Below are 22,863 nucleotides of genomic sequence, written 5' to 3' on the forward strand. Positions count from 1 at the left end.
AAGGCAATGGGTTTAACAATTACAGTGTTTCATTGGAGTGAATTGCAGCTAATCGAAGCGTGGTAAGCAGTTTGATAACTGAGTAATAGTGGAGTAATGGAGAGGGATGGTGGGGAGGGAGAGCTGGACATTGTCAGTGTACATGTGAAACCTAACACGGTGCTTTTGGGTGATGTCACCTCCTGGCAGTGTGGAGGTGAGAAACAGGAGGGACCAAGGAGAGATCCTTGAGGGACACCAAATACAATGAATTCAGAAAGGAAAGGGAGAGTGGAGATGGAGCAGGATTTTCCAACGATGGTGAGGTCAAATGTTAGGTTTTAGCCGAATGGGAGAGAAGTATATAACCAAAAAAGACAGACAGACAGAACAGGGAAAAATATCTGTGAATTGCAAGGGTGGGGGGTGGGGGGTGGGGTGGTGGGGGAAGGACGGACACAAGCAGGAGGATGAGACAGAGATTTGGAATGTCCATGATTTAGCTACACTAGGGTAAATGGTCAAGATGACCTCTAATAAGGCTTGACAAGGGACTCGAGGAAATGCAAGTTTAGGACTAAAATGAGGAGCACCCTTATGAGGCAGTGTGGCTCGGTGGGCTAGTGGAGAGGGAGGAAAGAAGCAGAGGCAGCTGATCGGATTGTCTCAATGTTATGGAGAGTGAAACTCCATGTGCTCCTCACTCTTGTTGTTGGAGGGGAGAATGGAGGAGACAGGATAATGGACATTCTTTTTATTTCCAAAACAATAAACAAAACCTGTGATAGTGATTCTAAAAATAAGTGAACAAACCTGTCGTATTTATCAAGAATATTAAAATATACAACTGAACTTCAGGTTTGAATCCCAAATTGGTAGAGGATGGCTCTGAATTCAAGAAAAAAAATAACTGGAATGAAGAATCTACTGTTTGCCATGGAACCATTGGGGATGTTTTTCTGCCATTGACAATGTCCTTGAGGGAAAGAAACCTGACAGTGGCCCATCAAATCACTCATTGTATTAATCACTGCACAGTCTCAACAAAGGAATGAAACTGGATGGACCACTTTACATCTCCAATGTACTGGAAAATACAACAACACAATCAGCCCTCTTGACCCTGCAACTTCCGCCTCACTGTGGACCGACAACAGCAGCAGAACTGTACTCCAGCCCAATCTGAAATCTCATGGCCTGATATCCCCCACTTAACCATTAACATCAAGCCAGGGGAATCAACCCTGGTTCAATGGTGAATGCAGGAGGGCATGCCAGGAGCAGTACCAGGCATACCTGGTGCAGCTACCAAACCTGCATGCCAAACACCACAAGCAACACCAAATAGAACTAAGTGATCCCATAGCCAATAGATTAGATCTGATTTCTGCAGTTCTGCCACACCTAGTCAAGAATAGTGATGGACAATTAAACAACTCACTGGAGGAAGCATCACAGATATCCCCACCCTTACCGATGGAGGGGTCTCACACATTCATGCAACAGATAAGAGGACAGCATTAGCAGCGATTTTCAGCCAGCAGTGCCAAGTGGATGAGCGTTCTCCATTGGTCCCTGACATCACAGATATGAATCGACTTGGTTGAAAACTCATTTCCAATCAGATCAAGAAATGAATAGGCAGTGTAAAGGTATGGGCCTTGCCAATATTCTGGCAATAATACTGATGGCTGTGCTTCAGAACCTGCTGCCCACCAAGGCAAGTACTGCTCCAGCACTGGCACCTACCGACTTTGTGGAACATTGCTCAAGGATGTTCCAACACAAAAACACAGGGCAGATCCAACTCGGGCAATTGCCCTCCATCAGTCCACACTCGCTCAGCAGTGAAGTGATGGAAGGTGTCATCAACAGTGCTGTCACGCAGCTGCTCAGCAATAACCTGCTCTGCGATGCCCAGTTTGGGTTCTGCCAGGGCCACTCAGTTCCTGAGCTTGTTACAGACTTGATTCACAAACGGACAAACAGCTGAATGAGGTGAGGATGACAGGCCAGACCCCCTCCAAGACCACTATTTTGACTTCATTGATATCACCTGACCTCACCACAGTCTCAGCTCATTTGCTGAAACTTTCATTCATTCCTTTTGTTGACTCTAGATTTCATTGTCTAAACCCACTCCTGGCCAGCATCCCACATTCACCCTCCCAATAATCTCAAGAATATTGAAAACTCTACTGCCGAAGTGCTCACTTGTACCAAAACTTGCTGATCAATCAAAAGACTCCCATTTGTAAGCAACAACAATTTACTTTCGCACCTTTGAATTAATTCCTGGCTGTAATCATTCCTCTCTCCCTGCACCACACACCCTTTCATATCTCAATAACTCATTTTAGTTCGGACTCTCAATGATGTGTTTATTTTTGAGTTCTCCTGTGTGAATGTTTCTATAGACTCCAAGGGAACATGGACTGGAATCCCCACTCTAAGCCTCTAAGATCTACTTTCTTCCTTTAAGGCATTCTTGAAAAACTGCTTATTTGGCAATGGTTTTGGTCACTGGATACAATATTCTCCATCTGCAGCCTTATGTCAAAACTTCCCAATAATATTTTTGTGAAATTAAAACCATGATGATTTGTACAGATATCTTCTACACTTCAATATCGCTGAGTGAATAATCTGTAATGTCTCTTACCCTACCACGTTGTGGGAGCACCTTCACCATACAAACTGCAGCAGTACAAGGAAGTCAAACATCACCCTCTCCACAGGCAACAAGGCTTTGGCATTGATCACTGGTTTCTGTGGAAGGAGAAATACACAGTTGATGTTTCAGGGAGTGCAATATGAATTACAGGGAATGAAAATGTTGCAGAATTTGACTGTCAGAAATTGAAGGAAAATGCACTCGCTTATTGGAAAAAAGAATTCTTGACTGTCAAAGATATTGTGGAAAAAATAACCTGATAATCGAACATCATACGGTCAGGAGCCGGGCAGCAGTGGACAATTCATTTACATTCCTGAAGAAGGGCTTATGCCCGAAACGTTGATCCTCCTGCTCCTCAGATGCTGCCTGGCCTGCTGTATTTTTCCAGCTCTACATTTTTCAATTCATTTACAAAACAGCTGTGAAAGTAATAGTAAAATACTATTTAGAGCAAAAATATACCCATGAGAGACTGAGGAAGCTAGATACTGAACAAGTGGACATCAGAGAACCCAGAGGTGAACCAGAGCAGAGTTCACTTTTATGATCCCACAGTCAAAGATGTCTAGCACAGAAACAGACTTCTTCGGTCCAACCTATACCAACCAGATATCCTAACCTAATCTACCTAAATTAAATCCTTTTTGCCACTCCTCCGCCCATTGGCCCATCTGATCAATATCCCACTGTACTCTGAAATAACCTTCTTCATTGTCCACAATACCTCCAATTTTGGTGTCACCTGCAAACTTACTAACTATACGGCCTCTATTCACATCCAAATCATTTAAATGAATGACGAAACAAATCCAGAAAAAAGATCAATTTCTGTGGGTTTGAATGTGCTCTGTGTAAATCCTGCCCTATGACTCTTTTTACCAGGGAAGGCTGTACAGACATCCCGCTGAACTTTGCCCCCTACAAAGCTGGCGGCCGCGCACGTGTCCAGTGACTCATTGCCCCGAATAAAGATGGCGGCGCTCACTCGGGCCGATTACTCAACGAGGCTTATTCCCATTTGCTGCAAAAACGGAGCTGTAAGTTTCGAATTTGTATTTTCCGATGTGTACCAAATGATTGTAAAACCTCTCAGCCCATACCAACACCATTTCCCTCCCGCTTCCTGCTGTTTATTTCTTTCCTTACCGACAGAACTCCGCACACACACATTCCAAACATCAGCGCCCACCGCGAGGATGATCACGTGGTACAGTCTAGTCCCGCCCTCATTCACTGATTGGTCGGAGGACCAACTGCCCAGACAGGTCCTCCAGCTCCGCCCCTGCCTTTCTATTGGTCCGTCGCTGACATCAATCACTTCTTCGGTCCAACCTGTCGATGATAACCAGCTATCCTAACCTAATCTCTCTAAATTAAACCCTATCTGCCACTCCTCAGCCCATTGGCCCATCTGATCAATATCCCATTGTATTCTGAGATAACCTTCTTCATTATCCACAATACCAACTGTTGGCTGGAGCATGCGCACTGCTTCGTGGCTTTTGTTGCCATTTCTCAGTTACAAGAGTGAGGGACAAAGTTAAAAATCACACAATCACCTGATGAAGGACCGGCAAAGTAGGGCTTCCAAATAAACCTGTTGGACTATAACCTGGTGTTCTGTGAATTTTAATTTTGTCCATCCTAATCCAACACCAGCATCTCCAAGTCACGAGTGATGGAGGCATGCAAAATACAAGAACAAAAGATCTAGGAAAAGGAGAAGGCCGTCCTGCCCTTCGAGCCTGCTCTACCATTCAATAAGATCATGGCTGATCATTTTGTGGACGCAGAACCATTTACCCACGTTCTTACCGTATTCCTTAATTAATTATTTCTCTTTTTAAAAAACTAACTTAGCTTTAAAAACATTTTCTGAACTAGCATCAACTATTTCGCTGGGCAATGCACTCCATAGAGGTCAAGAAGTTCCTTCTCAATTCAGTCCTAAATTTGCTGCCTCTACTCTTGTGGTGATGCCCTCTTGTCCTAGCTTCACCTGCCAGTGGAAACATTCTCTCTATTTCTATTTTATCCATTCCATTCATTATTTTATATCTTTCCATTCTTCTGAATTCCAATGAATATAATCCCAATCTACTCAGTCTCTGTTAAACCAAACTCCTCACCTCCGGAGTCAACATAGTTAACATCCTCTGCACTCCCTCTAGTGCCAGTACATCCTTGAGCAAGAAAGGAGATAAAAACTACATGCAGTACTCCAGGTGTGGGATCACCAGCACCCTCTATAGCCCACCTCTGCTTTTAAACACAATCCCTTCAGCAATGAAGGACAATATTCCATTTACCTTCTGAATTGTACCTGGTGACCAACCCTCATACAGAAGGATGTTCAGGTGCCTCTGCATAGCAAATAATGCATTTTTAAAAAATTCAAGTAGTAATCTTTTTACTAATATTACTCCAACCAAAGAGTATGACTTTACATTTATGAACATAATATTCCACTTGCCAAACCATTGCCCACTCACCCAATGTATCTCTGTTCCTCTGCAAAGTTTCCCAGTCCTCCACACACTTTGTTCTGCTACTCATCTTAGTCTCATATGCAAACTTTGACACCCTACATGTGGTCCCCAACTCCAAATCATCTGTATCAATTCTAAATAATTGCAGTCCCAACACTGATCCTAGAGGCACGCTACTAGTTACTGATTGCCAGCCAGAAAAAGGCTTATTTATCCCCACTCTTTGCTTCCTGTTAATCAACCAATCTTCTATCCATGCTAATACTCTATCCCATGCACCCTTATATAATACAACAGCCTCTTGCGTGGCACCTTGTTGAAGGCCTTTTGGAAATCCAGGCACGCCGCATCCACTGGGTCGCCGTTGTCCACCTTGCTCGAAATGTCTTCACAGAATTCCAAACGATTTGTCAAGCATGACCTGCCCTTCATGAATCCATGCTCTGTTTGCCCAATGGGACAATTTCTATCGAGATTCCCTGCTATTTCTTCCTTGATAATAGACCAAAGCATCTTTCCAACAACAGAGAATAAACTAACTGGTGTAGAATTCCCTATCTTTTGTCCACCACCTTTTCTTACAGTCCTTCCTTTTCACTGGAATATGTTTTTGCTGAGCACTTCCTTAAATGTCTTTAAAAATTTTTCACTGCTCATCAACTGTCCCACCTTAAAATCTTTGTTTCCAGTCGACTTTATCCAGGTTCTCCCTCATTCTATTTTAGTTCCCCGTGTTCAAGCACAGGACCAAGGTATTAGATTTTATCTTTACACTCTCCATTCTAACTGTTCTAACTTCAACCATACAGTGATCACTTCTTCCAAGAGGATCCCTAACTCTGAGGTCATTAATTATTCCTGTCTCATTGCACAGGGGCCAGATTTTGGATAGCTTGCTCCTTGTCAGTTCCATTTCATACTGTTCAAAAAAACTATCATGGATACACTTAATGAACTCCTCACGGCTACCCTGACTGAGCTGGTTCGACCAATCTACATGTAGATTCAAATCACCCATGGTAATAGACATACCATTTTTACAGGCATTAGTTATTTCTTTGTTTATTGTCCATCCCAACGTGACATTATTATTTGGCCTACACACTGTGCCTATCAGTGACTTTCTTGTTAACATTTTGAAAGCATCATTCTTGTTTCTCCTAATGCATGGCAATAAAAACAACTACTTGCATTGCATGGAATCTTTCACAACAGCAAATCTCCTAAGGTGCTTCATGGATGATCAAAACATTGATTAAAGAGAATGATTTTAAAATACATCTTAAAAGAGGAAAAAGAAGGATAGGGAGGGTCTTTCTGTCCTTGGCAGCTCCAATTGTGGAGTGATGCAGGTGGGTTGGGTTGGAAAGGGAATGTGCAAAGGGGAAATCGAGGAGTGCAGGCAGTACATAAGGTCTTAAGGACAGAGGAGGTTCTGGACTGAGTCTGTCTGTCATAGACAGTATGGCTGCCTCATGGAATTTGAAGCACCGCAATGGGCCCATGGATGTCATGTTAGTCAAGGATAGTATAACGGTGGCTGAGAGAACATTTGATGAGGACTTCTCCATTGAAGTAGTGTGGGCTGAGGTTAGAAACAGGAGAGGGGAGGTCATACTGCTTGCATTTTTTAATAGGCTGCTGCAGAGTTCCAGGGAGGGGGAAGAGAGGATTAGCAAAATTACACTGGGTAGGAGTGAAAGTAACATGGTGGTCATTATGGGGTCTTTAACTTCCCAAACATTGACTGAAAATGCTATAACTCTAGTATGTCGGATGGATCAGTTTTTGTCCAACGTGTACGGGAGGGTTTCCTGACACAGTATGTCGAAGGGCCGACAAGAGGGGATGCCACATTGGATCTGGCGCTTGGTCATGAACCGGACTAGGTGTTTGGTTCAGTTGTAGGTGAGCACTTTGGAGAGAGTGATTACAATTCAGTTATGTTTAGTTTAGCGATGGAAAGTGATAGGTACATGCCACAGGTGAAGACTTATCAATGGGGCTGTGGCAATTATAATGCGATTATGCAAGAATTAGGATGCATAGAATGGGGTAGCAAAATGCAGTGGATGCAGACAATGGAAATGTGGAGCTGGTTTAAGGAGCAGATATTGTGTGTCCTTGATAGGTATGTCCCTGTCAGGCAGGGAGGAAGTGATAAGGTAAGGGAACCTTGGTTTACTGCGGAAACTGCATCTCTTGTTAAGAAGAAGTAGGAGGCTTATGTGTTGATGAGGCAAATGGTACGAATGAGGCGATGGAGACTTACAGATCAGCTAGGAAGGATTTAAAGAGAGTTAAGAAGAGCAAAGAGAGGACACGAGCAGTCTTTAGCGAATAGAATAAAGGAGAACCCTAAAGCTTTCTATAGGTATGTGAGGAATAAACGATAGGGGAAGAATAGGGCCAATCAAAGACAGAAGTAGGAAGTTGAGTGTGGACACTGTGGAAATCGGAGAGGTGCTAAACAAACATTTCTCATTGGATTTCACTCAGGAAAATTAGAATATTGTAGATAATAATGAGGTAGAAGATGTTAGACTAGAAAGGATCGAGGTTAGTTATGAACAGGTGTTATCAATTCTAGAAGGATTGAAAGTAGACAAGTCCCCTGGGCTAGATGGAATTTATCCGTAGATTGTCTGGGAAGCTAGGGAGAAGTTAGCAAAGACTTCAGCTTTGATATTGAGTTGTCAATGCCTACAAGTTCAGTACCAGTGGACTGGATGATTGCAAATGTTATGCCGTTGATCAAGAAGGGCAGTAGAGATGACCCAGGTAATTATATACCAGTGAGCCTTACTTCTGTTGTAGGAATGGTTTTAGAAAGGATTATAAGAGACACTATTTGTAATCATCTGGCAAACAGCAATTTGATTTCAGATCGTCAATATGGTTTTGTCAAGGGCAGGTCGTGTCTCACAAACCTCATTGAGTTTTTTGAGATGGTGACCAAGCATATAGATGAGGGTAGGGCAGTTGACGTGGTATACATGGACTTCAGTAAAGCCTTTGATAAAGTTCCACATGGTAGACTGTTAGAGAAAATGCAGCGACATGGAATTGAGTGTGATTTAGCAGTTTGGATTAGAAACTGGCTTTCTGAAAAAAGGCAGCAAGTGGTGGATGATAGAAAATAATCAGCCTCCAGTGCGGCTATTAGTGGTGTGCCACAAGGATCTGTTTTGGGATCACTGCTGTTTGTCAGTTTTATAAAAGTCTTAGATGCAGGCATAGGTGGATGGATTAGTAAATTTGCAGACAACACAAAAGTCAGTGGAGTAGTGGACAGAGTGGAAGAATGTTGCAGGTTGCAGGGGGACTTGGATAAACTGTAGAATTGGGCTGAATGGTGGCAAATGGAGTTCAATGCAGCTAAATGTAGGGTGATGCACTTTGTGAAGAATAACAGGAAGGCAGAGTACTGGGTCAATGGAAAGATTCTTGGTGGTGTAGATGTGCAGAAGGATTTTGGAGGCCATTGCATAGATGCCTGAAAGTTGCCACCCAGGTGTACAGTACTGTTAAGGCAGCTTACAGTGTGTTAGGTTTCATTTGTAGATGGATTGAGTTCTGGAGCCGCAATATCATGCTGCAACTATACAAAACACTGGTGCGGCCATATTTGGAATATTGTATGCAGTTCTGGTGCCTATGTTTCTGGAAGGATGTGGAAGCATGGGAAAAGGCACAGAGGATATTTACCAGGATGTTGTGTGGTCTGGAGGGAAGGTCTTATGAGGAAAGGTTGAGAGACTTGAATGTGTTCTCATTGGTAAGAAGAAGGCTAAGAGAGGATTTGATAGAGACATACAAGATGATCAGTGGCTTAGATAGGGTAGACAGTGAAAGTCTTTTTCCTAGGATGATGACATTAGTGTGTATGAGGGGGTATATCTACAAATTGAGGGGTGATAGATTGAAGACAGATGTCAGAGGCAGGTTCTTTACTCAGAGTGGTTAGGGCATGGAATCCACTACCTACTAATGTAGTTAACTCAGCCACATTAGTGAGATTTAAACAAGCTTTTAGATAAGCACATGGGTGATTTCAGGATAGTGTAGGGGGACGAGCTGAGAATAGTTCACAGGTTGGCACAACTTCAAGGATCGAAGGGCCTGTTCTGCTGTATTGTTCTCTGACTATTGTGCTACAAGAGATTTTTATGGCTTAAACAGAGTGATGGATCTTGTATTGTGGGCTTACAAAGTGTCACTGATCTCTACCAAACATGTACGAGGTAGAGAATGCTGCCTGACCTGCTGCGCTTTTCCAGCAACACATTTTTCAGCTCTGATCTCCAGCATCTGCAGTCCTCACTTTCTCCATGTATGAGGTAGAGTTAGGGTAATAATAAGAGGCTGCAACCGGAGGGGGACAGTTAGCTCCATACAAAACCCGAATCCTTCTCAACTGTTTTCACCACAAAAACCGAGCGCCTTCCAGAAAAGCACCTCTATATCCCACCACTTTGCCCCACTATCGTAGTATCTGGCTGTGCACTAAGAGGAGTGCAACAGTCTGTACTGGGACCCTGAAACGCTTGGTAAAGAGTCAAATCATCTGAACATTGAAAGCCCCACCACATTTCATGCATTTTCTCTTGTTTTCACTCTGTTCCTGCCTTCCCTTGGTTTTCCTGATGAACCTGCTAAAAGTTGTGATTACATACATCTGCACAAGCTGTGAATTGAACCCAGGCCTCTCGGTCCAAGATTCGGGATATTTTCACCGCGTCAGAGAACATCGACTCGAACTTCCTTTGTCCCTTGCCTGCGAAGTCACGCCTGAATCAACTCTGCAATTGGGAGGAAGGGTCGGAACAGGAGGACGAGTAGCGACCGGTCCTTTAACCAGAGTGAATGAGGACAGAGCCCGGAGCATTCTCGGGAGTGAACGTTTCAACATTGGTCAGAGAGCAAACTATTTTGCAGGGATTTTTACATAGCTGGCCGGTATGGTTGATTTGGCCCAGACAATTTGCATGTTAGACATCTCTATGACTATAACTCGACAAAGCAATTGTTAATGACGAAAATTTTACCCATCAGTCTGTGCAGGTATGAATATTCTCTATGAACTCACTGATAACCTCAGACGCACGCGCAGTTTGGTTTCCATGCAGAGCATGCGCAGTGTCACATTGGTCAGGGCACAGAGAGAGAGAGACATGGAGCTGTTTTCTCCAGCTTCGGCTGCGATCGGCTTCAGAGAGCGGCGCTCAGAGCCGGTGTGCGGGAGCCTCGCTGGGAGAAAGGAGCGGAGAGAATTCACAAGTCCCGGATAAAGGTTAAAAATAACTCGAAAAAGACCCTCCAGGCCCGGGTAAGGAGGCGGCGGTCTCTGATCAGGGAAGGGGCCCAGGGTCACGGCCGCCATTTGTTTGAGGGAAGAGGGAGCGCGGGCCTGAGGGCCGCCATCTTGAGAAGGTCAAGGTGCAGGAGGGCGGGGTTATCGGGGTCTGTAGAACAATCAGAGGAAAGGGAAGACCCATTGTTATTGATTAATTCCACGAACACAGCTTCACTGGGCGATCCTGCAGGAATATCCTATCTCAGTCCTGCTGGGATGTTTCACCCCATCAGAACCAGCAGCTCTCCTCCTCTCTCAGCTCCCCTTCTGTCCTTCCTGCAGCATCTGTCCCCTGGAACATTGAGCTGCCTGTCCTGTCCCTCCCTCAGCTGTGTTTCTAAAATTCCTGTGATATCCCAGTCCCACCTTAGAGTATTTCACTAAAGACAGGAATGCACCCGATGGATTTTTCTTAACATCAGCAATTGTTTAATACTCACTTACAGGTTTTTAATTACATCGTTTTTGAAGCATTTACTTCACATTCTATCATTTGCAATGGTGGGATTTGAACCTGTGTCCAGAGAACATTTGCTGAGTTTCTTAATAAATTGTCACACAATAATACCACTAGGCCATCACTTCGCCTGCTCACAGTTTGTATATTCCAGAGCAACATGAATCAAAACCCTTTCTTCCTGCACAATTGTTTGAGCCGGAACTCTGGTGAAGTGACTCAGTACCTCTCCATGTGGTATCCCTCACTGTGTGGGTCTAATTGCTGCCTCTGTCAGCGTCTCTCACTTTTGAAGCTACTCCAGATCCTGAGCAAACAGAATTCTCCACTCCAGAGAGACGAGGCAGCACAGGTCAGGAATGTAGACTGGGATTTTCCAGATCTTTGTGGGCTCAGTGCCATTCTATATGTGTAACCCTCAAAGCATCAGTCTAATTTCCCATTCTGCCTATTTCTGTGTCTTCTACAGGTACTCATGGAGTTCCTGACTCAATAGACTTGCCAACTGCTAGTTGGGACAATGGTTGGTCAGCCAGAAAGACAACGTCAGGGAGGTCGGGAGTCTTCAATACATCCTGCTGCCAGGTAAGATCATTCCAGTGCACAGAGCAGACAGTAATAAGGGGGATCCAAACATCAGCTAACAAGACATGACATAGAGAAAGTGCTGGAGGGGGAGCACAGTACAGACACAACCCAGGCTCAATCACCACGCCTGCTGCAGGTTTTGTTGTAATGAGACAGCATCGCGAGTTCCCAGTTATCAGTCCAGGCCTGTGCTTTCTTAGGGAGCATCAGAACAACTGAGGGGAAAGCAGGCCTCCCACGAGAGGGTGGTAATGCTGGTTGGGATCTTTCTGTTCCCTGTTCCCTCTCCAACACTGTATCTATGGCTTGTATTGAGGACCAGTGTCTTCAATCATTCTAACTCCTATAACAGTTCCTATCTCTGTCATCTCCTCCCCTCTCACCAATTATTTCACATATTTGAAACCTCCAGTCCAGATGACCATCGTATCATTGTAACTTGCTTCAGTCTCTACAACATGCCTTGTCTCGATAGTCTCCTCCTCCAATAACTGGAGACATCAGGTCTGTTTCTGTGCGGTATGACTCTTCGGCCGAGGTTCCCTAAATGGAATGAGTTGCCTGTGTTTGGCTCATCTCCCTTCAAACCTTCTCCTCTCCATGTACCTGCCCGAGTGCCTTTTCCATGTTGTAATTGTACTTGTTTTCACCATTTCCTCTGGCAGTCCATTCCATCTTTGCACCATCCTCTGTGGATAATGTTGCCCCTCAGCTCCCTCTTTAAATCCTTGCTCTCACACCTTACGTTTATGCCTCCTGCTATGGACTCACCTACCCTTGGCAATTCACCTTACTTCGGCCCTACATGGTAAAAACAATGACTGCAGATGCTGAAAACCAAATACTGGATTAGTGGTGCTGGAAGAGCACAGCAGTTCAGGCTGCCTGAATTTCGGCCCTACATGGTTTCATAAACTTTTGTAAGGTCACCCCGTGGCCTCCTCTGCCCAGCAGAAATATGGACGACAGTGTTACCAATATCTCCAACTCATGGACTCAATGCTCTGACCAAAAAAGACAAGTGTGCCAATTGCTGCTTTCAACACCCTGTCACCCTGTGATGCCAGTCCAAGGTACAATGTAACTGCACCCCTTGGTCTCTCTCTTTTCTACAACACTCTCCAGGGCCCAATCATTACCTGTGTTAGTCCTCTCTGTCTTAACTAAATCCAACACCTGAATTAAATTCCATCTTTCATTCCTTGGCCCACTGGCCCAGTTGATTAAAATCCCCTTCGATAACTATATTCCCTGCCCACTCTTCCACTAATCTTGGTATCCATAAACATGCTAACAGGGATTGCTATCTTTTCACTCAGATTGTTTATGTAAATGGTGCACAACAGTGGTCCCAGCACCAATCCTTACAGCACACTGCTGGTCAGAGGCCTCAGACTGAACAACAACCCTCTCCCACCACCCTCTGTCTCCCACTGTCATCCCATTTTGTATCCAGTTGGCTAGCTCTAGATCCCTTGTGATCTCCCTTTACTAACCAATGTATCATGTTACTCCCTGACCAAGGGTTTGCGGAAGCCAGAAACAACGTCTGTTGCTCTGCCTTCGTCTATCTTTTTGGTCACATCTTGAGCAAACTCCAGTCAAGTTTGTGGGACATGTTATCCCATGCACAAAGCCATGCTGGCTGTCTGTAATCAGGCCTTATCTTTCCGAATGCATGTAAGGCCGACCTCTCAGAATGACCTCCAACAACTGACCCACCCTGATGTCTCACTCATCAGTCTGTAGTTTCCTGGCTTCCTCTTGCAGCCTTTCTTAATTAATGACGCAACATTATAATCATAGTCAGAGTCATACCACACTGTTCGGTTAATGCTAACCATACTCTAAAACGGATCTCATCCCACCTGCCTGTTCCTGGATCATATCCCTTCAAACCTTTCCTATTCCTGTACTAATCCAAATGTCTTTTCAACATTGTTATTGTCTCCATGCTCACCCCTTCCTTGGGAAGTTCATTCCACACACAACCCAGCCTCTGTGTAACAATGTGCCTCTCGTGTCTTTTTTTAAAAATGTCTTTCCTCTAAACTTAAAAATGTAGTGCCTTGTCTTGAAACTCCCCTGTCCATGGGAAAAGACAACTCCCATTAACTCTATCTATCCCCCTCATGATTTTATAAACTTCTATGAGGTCATCTGTCAACATTCAGGTTTCAGTGAAAAATACCAACCTATTCAGCCTTTCTTTATACTGAAGCCTTTCGTACCCAGCCACATCCCAGTAAATCTCCTCCCAACCCTTTCCAGCTGAATAATATCCTTCCTATAACTGGGCGACCAGAACTGGACACAGTATTCCAGAAGAGGACTCACCAATGGCCTGTATAATCTCAATGCGACTTCCCAACTCCTATATCCAAAGGACTGAGCAATGAAAGCAAGTGAGGCAAGCACCTTTTTTTAAACTATCCTGTCTCTCCATGTTGCAAACTTCAAAGAATTATGTAGCTGAACCCTGAGGTCCCTCTGTTCTACAACACTACCGAAGGTCTTGCCATTAGTTGTATAAGTCCTGCACGTGTTTGTTATTCCAAATGCATTACGTCGCATTTATTCAGATTGAACTCCATCTACTATTTTTCAGCCATTTCCACGTTTCATCAGGATCCCTTTGCAATCTTAGAAAATCTTCTTCACTGTCCACAATGCCACCCTCCAGTCTACCAGCCTATCACACATAGCTCTCTATGGTACAAATATCTCTGCTAGGGGCCCTACAATTTCTTCACCGGCTTCCCACAATGTCCTGAGATCCATTTGATCAGGTCCTGAGGATTTATCTACCTTTGTGTTTTAAAACCTCCAGCACCTCCTTTTCTATAATGTGGACTCATTTCAAGACATTGAGTCGTAGAGATGTACAGCACAGAAACAGGCCCTTCAGACCAACTCCTGCATGACGTTTCTAGTCACATTTGCCACAATTTTGCCAATATCCCTCTGAACCTTTGCGATTCATACACCCATCCACATGCCTTTTAAATGTATTTCTATCAGCCTCCACTATTTGCTCCGGCAGCTTATTCCATCCACTCTGTGGGAGCCAGTTGTCCTTTAGACCCCTTTGAAAAGTTTCCCTCGCCTGGGGAAATGACCTTGTCTATTGACCCTGTCGATGCCCACCATGATTTTAAACACCTTTTATCGGTTAACTCCTCAGCCTCCCATGTTCAAGTGAAAACAGCCCCAGCCTATTCAGGCTTTTCCCTGAAGCACAAACCCTCCAACCCTTGCACCATCTTTGGTCATTTCTTCTGAACCCTTTCAGGTTCCACGATATCCTTTCGATGGCATTGAGACCAGAATTGCACACAGTATTCCAATAGTGGTCAGGCCAAACATTGTTTAGTTCCCCGAGTGCCCCAGTCTTTATCCACAGTAAGTTCCAAAATGAAATATTTGTTTCGGATCTTGTCGTTTCACACATTGTTGGCTTCATTGATCATTAAGGAGACCGGGTTTGTCCCGAGCTCTTCTTTTGCTCTTAATACACTTGTAGAGTCTCTTTGGTTTCTCCTTAACGTTCTCTCCCAAAGCGATCTCGTGTCCCCTTTTTACATTCCTGATTTCCACCCTAAGTGTATTTCTACAGCCCCGATGCTCCTGAAGGGATTCCCTTGAGTCAGCCAGTTATATCTGAGATGTGACCCCTTTTTTCCTGACCACAGCCTCGAAACTCAGCCAGTGTTTCCTAATTCAGTCAGCATTGAGCTGCACACTAACAGGAACACACTGGCACTGAACGCTCCTTTTATCTCGGTTTTAAAATATTCCTACTTGCTAGACTTCCCTTTATCTGCAAATAGCCTCCCCAAATCTACTTTAAAAATTCCTGTCTAATACTATCTTGCTCCATTGAATAACTTTAACTTGTGGACCAGGCCTGTCCTGTTCCATAGCTATTTTCAAACTAATACAATTGTGGTAACTTTCCAAAGTGCTCCCCCACTAACACCTCAGTCCCGTTCCCGACCTTGTTTCCCAAGGGGAGGTCAGGTTTAGCCCCATTCTCCAGTTGGGCCACTTACATAATGACTGGGAGTTTTCAGAACACACTTAACAAATTCCTTCCATCCAAATGCTTAACTCAGTAGCAATCCCAGTCCAAGTTTGGAACGGTTATGATCCCCTACCCCTACAACCCTATTATTCTAACAGGTATCTGAGATTTCATGACACATTTGCTCGTTTATCTCCCATTGCCTATTGCTGTAGTATGACCGTAGCAAACTGATGAGCAATTTCTATTTCTCAGTTCCACCAACATCGCTTAACTGGGCGATCCTGCATGAATACTCCCTCTAGGTACTGCTGGGATCTTTCCCCCAATCAAAACCACCAGCTCTCCTCCTGTTTTGCCTCCTGTTCTATCTTTCCTGTAGCATCTGTCCCCTGGAATATTGAGCTGCTGGTCCTGTTGCTCCCTCATCTGTGTTTCTGTAATACCTACAACATCCCAGTCCCATGTTCCCATCCATGCTCTGCATTCATCTGCCTTATCTGTGCGGCCCTTTGCATTGAAATAACTGCAGTTTAATCCACCAGTTTTCCCTAATTGTCTGCTTGCCTTGTCTATTTATATTGCTCTCTTGAACATCTGTACCAGCCTCAAATTTCTTTCTGGCCTTACGACTGTTATGGGTCCCACACCCCTGCCAGATGAGTTTAAATCCTCTCGAGCAGCTCCAGCAACTCTCCCCACAAGGATATGGGTCCACATCCTGCTCCCAGTTCAGGTGTCTTCCCCACCCTGTCTACCTGTGCTGACACCTTCAGACATCCAGCGACTTGTCCACCAAGGTCGATGTGTTCCTCAGTATTCCAGGAGGACCTACAATTCATGATGGATATCGTTCACTTATTAACTTCCAACAGTGATCAGAAGTAAACTCAACCTGCCATTACTCTGCTCAGTTCATCATCTGATCAATATCAGACGACAGCCCGAGACAATGCTCCTCACTCTGGACAACACCCTTACATTTCATGTCATCTACAAACCTGCTAATGATACCTCCTCCTTTCACATCTGAGATATTAATGTACATATTAACCAGCAATGGTTCCTGTACAGATCCCTGTGGGACATCCGCTGGGAAAAGGTTTCCAATCGTGAACTACACGCTCTACCAATTGTGGAACCACTTTGCCAACTTGCCTTGGATCCCTTGTGCTCTTCCCTTTTTACCAGCCTTCCATGTGGGACCTTGTCAAAGACCTTAATAGACGCCATGTAAACCACATCATCTGCACTGCCCTCATCTTTATCAGAGGACAGTCTTCGACTAAATCCAAACAGACAATCCCTAATGTATTCCTGTCATTTTGAATATTGATTCATTGTGTCCCTCAGAATTGTTTTCAATAATTTTCTTCCCAATGCTGTCATACGATCTGTAATTACCTGGCCTGTCCCTGCTGCTCTTGAACAATGGAACCACATTCGCTATCCTCCAGTCATTTTGCACTTCACCTGTGGCCAGCAAAGTCTTAAATATATCCGCCAGGGCCCCAGCAATCTGCTCCCTTCCCTCCCATTACAGCCTGGGATATACTTTATTGTTACTGGAAATTTCTCCACCTTTTTGCCTGTGAATACATTTAACGCCTCCTTCTCATTGATCTTAACATATTCCAGAACCTCACCATCCCAACTGAAATCCCCAGCTACAATGCCTTTCACCTGTGTGAATGCAGATGGGAAGTATTCATTGAAGACTTCACCTACATCCTCTGGCTCCATGCACAGATTGTCCCTTTGGATTCTAACAGGCCCCACTGCTTAGTTGGGGATCCTCTTACTCTAACTGTACTTATTAAATGTCTTGTGCCTTATCCTTAACATTATCTGCTAAGGATAATTTGTGACCATTGTTTGCCTGTTGATTTTTAAGGTCCCCCCACCCTCACCCCCTGCGCTTTCTGTCTAAAGCCGTTTTTTACCTATTATTGTTAGCGTCGTCCATTTTGCCTGAGTTTTCACAAGGTTGTGAACCATTGAATGTTAATGTTCCACATTTTGTTTACCCTGTAACCATATCTCTCTGGTGTCTAAATCTCTTTCATCTGTGTCACAAATCCAGCTACCTTATTGAAGCGACTTTGTCTATGTGGAAAAAAAAAATCTTTACTTTTTCCCACAATTTCCTGTCAGAAACCAATTCGCTAACGTAGAGTTTTAGTTTAAACTTATCCCATCCTGTTCCTTTCTGCTTGTCTTCAGCCACATCTCCATCCTGTTCCGATGCATCACCTTTTCTATTTGGATTTGGAAAACACTTTGCTGTCGGTATGTCGTGCCGGCCACGTGAGGATGGGCAGATGTCCTTCTCGAAAGGACAAGTGTTTGGGATTTTTGTACATCAGCAATGGTTTCATACATATTTATGGATGGTTAATTATAATATTTGAATTTATTGATTTCAATTTCCACCATTTTAGACGGTGGGATTCAAACCTATCTCCCCTGAACATTAGCTGAGGTTTTGGTTACATGCTCTAGCAATAATAACACTAGGCCATCACTTCGCCTGTTCACAGGTTGCTCAATCCTTGACCAGTTATAGCAGTGCATCGTGAAGCTAAATCTATTCTTTTGTCAAAATTATTTGATCCGGACACCTTCCTGCACTCTGGTGATATCATTCAGTATCTCTCCATGTGGTATCCCTCACTGTGTGTGTCTAATTGCTGCCTCTGTCAGCGTCTCTCACTCTTGCAGCTACTCCAGATCCTGAGCTAGCAGAATTCTCCACTCCAGAGAGACGCAAAAGCACAGGCCAGGGTTGGACACTGGGATTTTCCAGACCTCTGTGGGACTCAGTGCCATGCTCCATGTGTAATCCTCATTGCATCAGTATAATTTTCCATTCCGTCTACTTGTCTGTCTCCTGTGGGTAATCATGAAGCTCCTGACTCAATTGACTTCCCAACTGCTGGGTGTCTCGTCCATAACCTCATTGAAGATGGTTGGTCAGAGAGAGAGAGACAAAGGGCAGGGAGATCTGGAGCCTTCAACTAACCCTGCAGTGAGGTAAGATCACTCTCAAAGCACAGAGCAGATTTCACTGAGAGGGCTTCAAACATCAGCTAACAAGACATGACATAGATACAATGCTGGAGGGGGAGCACAGCACGGACACAGCCCTGGCTCAATCACCATCCCTATTTTAACTTGTGTTATACTGAAACAGCAGAGAGAGTTCACAGTTATCAATCCAGGCCTGCACTTTCTTAGTGAGCATCAGTACAACAGAGATTAAAGCAGGCCTCCCACGAGAGGGTGGGAATGCTGCCTGGGATCTTTCTGTTCTGTGTTCCCTCTCCAACACTGTAGTTATTGTATGTCTTGTGGATCAGTGTCTTCAATATGTTTTAACTCCTATAACAGTTCCTATCTCTGTAAACTCCTTCATTCCATATAGGCCCTCCACATATTTGAAATGCAGTGCATTCCAGACTACCATCCCTATCACTATACCTTGCTTCAGTGTCTATAACATGCCTTATCTCCGTATTCTCCTCCTCTTTAACTGGGTACAGGGTCATGCTGCATGAAAACAGAACCTTCAGTCCAAGTCATCAATGCTGACCATTTTTCCAAAACTGAACGAGTCGCATTTGCCTGTGTTTGGCCCATACCCTTCAACCCTTTCCCTCTCTACGTGCCTGCCTAAATATTGTTTCCATGTTGTAATTGTTGTTGTTTCTCCCATGTGGCCCTGGCAGTCCATTCCGTCTATCCACCATCCTCTGTGGATAACGTTGCCCCTCAGCTCCCTCTTTAAATCCTTGGTCTCTCACCTCACGTTTATACCCTCTAGTTTTGTACTCACATACCCTTGGCTATTCTTCATTCTTACTCTCCGCATGGTTTTATAAACCTTCATAAATGACCCCTTTATAAGCCTCCTCTGTCCAAGGGAAATATTGAAGACAATGTTACAAATATCTCAACTCATGTATCAAAGTGCTGGCCAATGAGGGCAAGTGTTCCAAATGCCACTTTCCCCACCTTGGCAACCTGTGATGCCACTTCCAAGGAACAATGTAACTGCACCCCTCGGTCTGTCCCTATTCGACAACACTACCCAGGGTTGTACCATTAACTGTGTTAGTCCAAAACTCAATACCTGAATTAAAATCCATCTTTCATGCCTTGGTCCACTGGCCCAGTTGGTCGAGATCCCCTTTGATAACCGTATTCACTGCCCACTACACCATTAATTTGATCATCCACAAAATTACTAACAATGACTCCGATATTCTCAACCAAATCGTTTATGTAGATGGTGTACATCAGTGGACCCAGCCCCGATCCTTATAGCACCCCGATGGTCGCAGACCTCCAGTCTGAACAACAACCCTTTCCCACCACCCTCTGTCTCCTCCTGTCAAGCCAATTTTGTATCCAGTTGGCTCACACTCCCTGATCACATGTGATCTAATCATACGAACCAGTATATCATGCTAAATCCCGTCAAAGGTCCTCCTGACAGAAGTGTAAACAATATACGGTCACCACTAAACAAAAGCAATCAAGTTAGTGAGACCTGACTTTGTAAGCGCAAAGCCGCGCTGACTATCAATCATCAATCCTTTCCTAAGGTGTGTAACTCCTGACTGGCAGCATCATTTTGACAACTTACCCACCACTGACATTGGGCTAATTGGTCTTTAGTTCCCTGGGTTTCCATCGCAGTCATTCTTAAATAATGGAACAAACCCATATTGTTGTCAGAGCTGTACAGCATTAAACTGACCCTTTAGTTGATACTAAATATAATTTCAAAGTAAACCCGTCCCAGATGCCTGTTGCTGGCCCATAACCCTCCAACCCTTTCCTATCCACATACTTAACTAAATGTCTTTTAAACGTTGTAATTGTACCGACATCCACCTCAGAAATTTGATTCACAAATTTGATACACAAACCACCCTCTGTGTAACAATTTGCCTCTTATATTTTTTTTTAACATCCCTCTCTTCTAACTTGAAAAATGTGGCCCCTCCACTTGAGACTCCCTCATCCGAAGGAAAAGGCAATGACCATTAACTCTATCTATATCCCAACGTTTTTTTCTTAAGTTTCTATAAGATCACCTCTCAACGTCCAGGCTCCATTGAAAACAAACTCTGCGTATTCAGCCATTTTTCAGAACTCAAGCATTTCATACCCAGCAATGTCTTGGTAAATCTCTTCTGAACACCCTTCAGGTTAATAATATCCTCTCTATAACTGGGCGACCAGAACTGGGCAGAGTATTGCAGAAAAATCCTCACCAATGTCCTTACAATATCATAATCACATCCCATATCCTCCACTCAATGGACTGAGCAATAGTCAGGCATGCCAAGCACTGTCTTGTCCATCCTGTGATGCAAGCTTCAAGATGTATGTACCTGAACTTGAAGGTCCCTTTGCTTTAAAACACTAACGAGGCCCGAACATGAATTGTATAAGCTCTACCCTTGTTTGTTTTACCAAATGTATTACCTGGCATTTATTCAGATTGAATTCCATCGACAGTTTTTCAGCCCATTCACCCAAATCATCAAGATCCCTTTGTAATCACAGCAAACCTCATTCACTGTCCATGATTCCAACCTCCAGCCTTCCAGCAAATCACACATGGCTGTCAATGGTACAAATACCCTTGCTAGTAGCTTCACAATTTATTCCCTAGCATCCCACAATGTCCTGTGATACACTTAATCAATTCCTGGGGCATTCCATACCTTTGTGTTTGAAAACCACCAGCACCACCTCTTCTGTAACATGCCCTCTTTTCAAGTCATAGAAGTACAGCATGGAAACAGACCCTTCGGTCCGACTCATCCATGCTGACTAGATCTAAATAACACCATCACATTTATCAGCATTTGACCCATGTACCTCTGAACCCTTCCTATCCATTTACACATCCAGATACCTTTTAAGTGTTGTCATAGTGCTAGTCTCTGTTACCCTTTCTCTCAGCTCATTCCATGCACACATCGCCATGTGCATGAAAAGGCTGTCCCTTTTTTTAAGCCTTTCCTTAAACCTTTGCCCCCTAGTTTTGGACTTCCCAAACTCTGGGAAAAGACTAAATGTTTACCAATCCATGCCCCTCATGTTTATATAAACCTCTGTCAGGTCACCCCTCAGTCCCCGATGTTCCAGGGAAAATAACCCCAGCTTATTCAGCAACAACCCCGGCAACATCTTGTCAATGTTTTCTGAGCACTTTCAAGTTTCACAACATCCTTCCTATAGCAAGGAGACTAGAATTGCAGAGTACTCCGATTGTGGTCTAATGTATTACTCTTGTTCCCTTAGTTCTCCAGTCTTTGTCCACATTAAATTCAGGAGTGAAAAATTTGTTTCGGGTCTTAGCCATATCTGCGAATGAAAACCAACACACCATATGCCTTCTTAACACCCTCTCAACTTAGGTGGTAACATCAGGGACACAGGATCCCTCTGTTCGTGCACACTGCTAAGAATCCTGCCTTTAACCTTGTAAAGCTTTTCGACAGAATCCTCCAGTCTGAAACTATTCCTATCTATGTAACTTCCTACAGTCCCTACAACACAAACTATGAAACCTCCTCAAGTCCCTATATTCCTAATGCCTGCAAAATCCTCCAGTCGCGATATCCCTCCTTAACTCTGTAAATGCCACTGGGCTTCAGTGCCTTTCTGGGGAACATTGCAGCGGAAGGAACAGTTGTAGAAACTGGGCCATGTTACAGAGGCAGGAAGGGATGCAGAACCTGGAGGATGGTACTAATGTAGGAAGGGAAGTGGGACCTGCAGGAGTTTAGAGATAGCGGGACCCATACAGCCTGCATTGGGACCAAGAATGGGTTGTGGAAGCTGAAGGATGTTACGATTTGAACCACAAATCATCTTTGATTGGACCATTCAGCCGATCTTAGAGTCAAAGAGATTTACAGCATGGAAACAGACCCTTCTGTCCAACGCGTCCATGCCGACCAGATATTCCAACCCAATCTAGTCCCACCCACCAGCGTCTGGCCCATATTCTTGCAAACCCTTCCTATTCATATACCCATCCAGATATCTTTGTATCAGCCTCCACCACTTCCTCTGGCAGATGATTCCATACATGTACAACCCTCTGCACGAAACAAATTGCCCCTTAAGTCTCTTTTATATCTTTCCCCTCTAACCATAAACCTATGTCTTCCAGTTCTGGACTACCACACCTGAGGGTAAAGACTTTGTCTCTTTAGCCTCTCCATTCCCCTCATGATTTTATAACCCTCTCTAAGGTCACCCCTAATG

At 44.1% G+C, this 22,863-nt stretch overlaps 1 long non-coding RNA gene across 1 annotated transcript in view; it reads left to right on the top strand.

Moving 5' to 3' along the window:
* Positions 1-10,325: 10,325 nt before the first annotated feature.
* The window catches only part of LOC140485506 (uncharacterized), a 63,519-nt gene continuing 50,981 nt past the window's right edge, over positions 10,326-22,863 (top strand). The window contains exons 1-2 of the long non-coding RNA XR_011962369.1: positions 10,326-10,474; positions 11,428-11,543. This is a non-coding gene — a long non-coding RNA (uncharacterized lncRNA). The remainder of the gene's footprint in view (positions 10,475-11,427; positions 11,544-22,863) is intronic.

Source organism: Chiloscyllium punctatum, chromosome 14 (assembly GCF_047496795.1).
Source record: "Chiloscyllium punctatum isolate Juve2018m chromosome 14, sChiPun1.3, whole genome shotgun sequence".
Taxonomy (NCBI): Eukaryota; Metazoa; Chordata; class Chondrichthyes; order Orectolobiformes; family Hemiscylliidae; genus Chiloscyllium; species Chiloscyllium punctatum.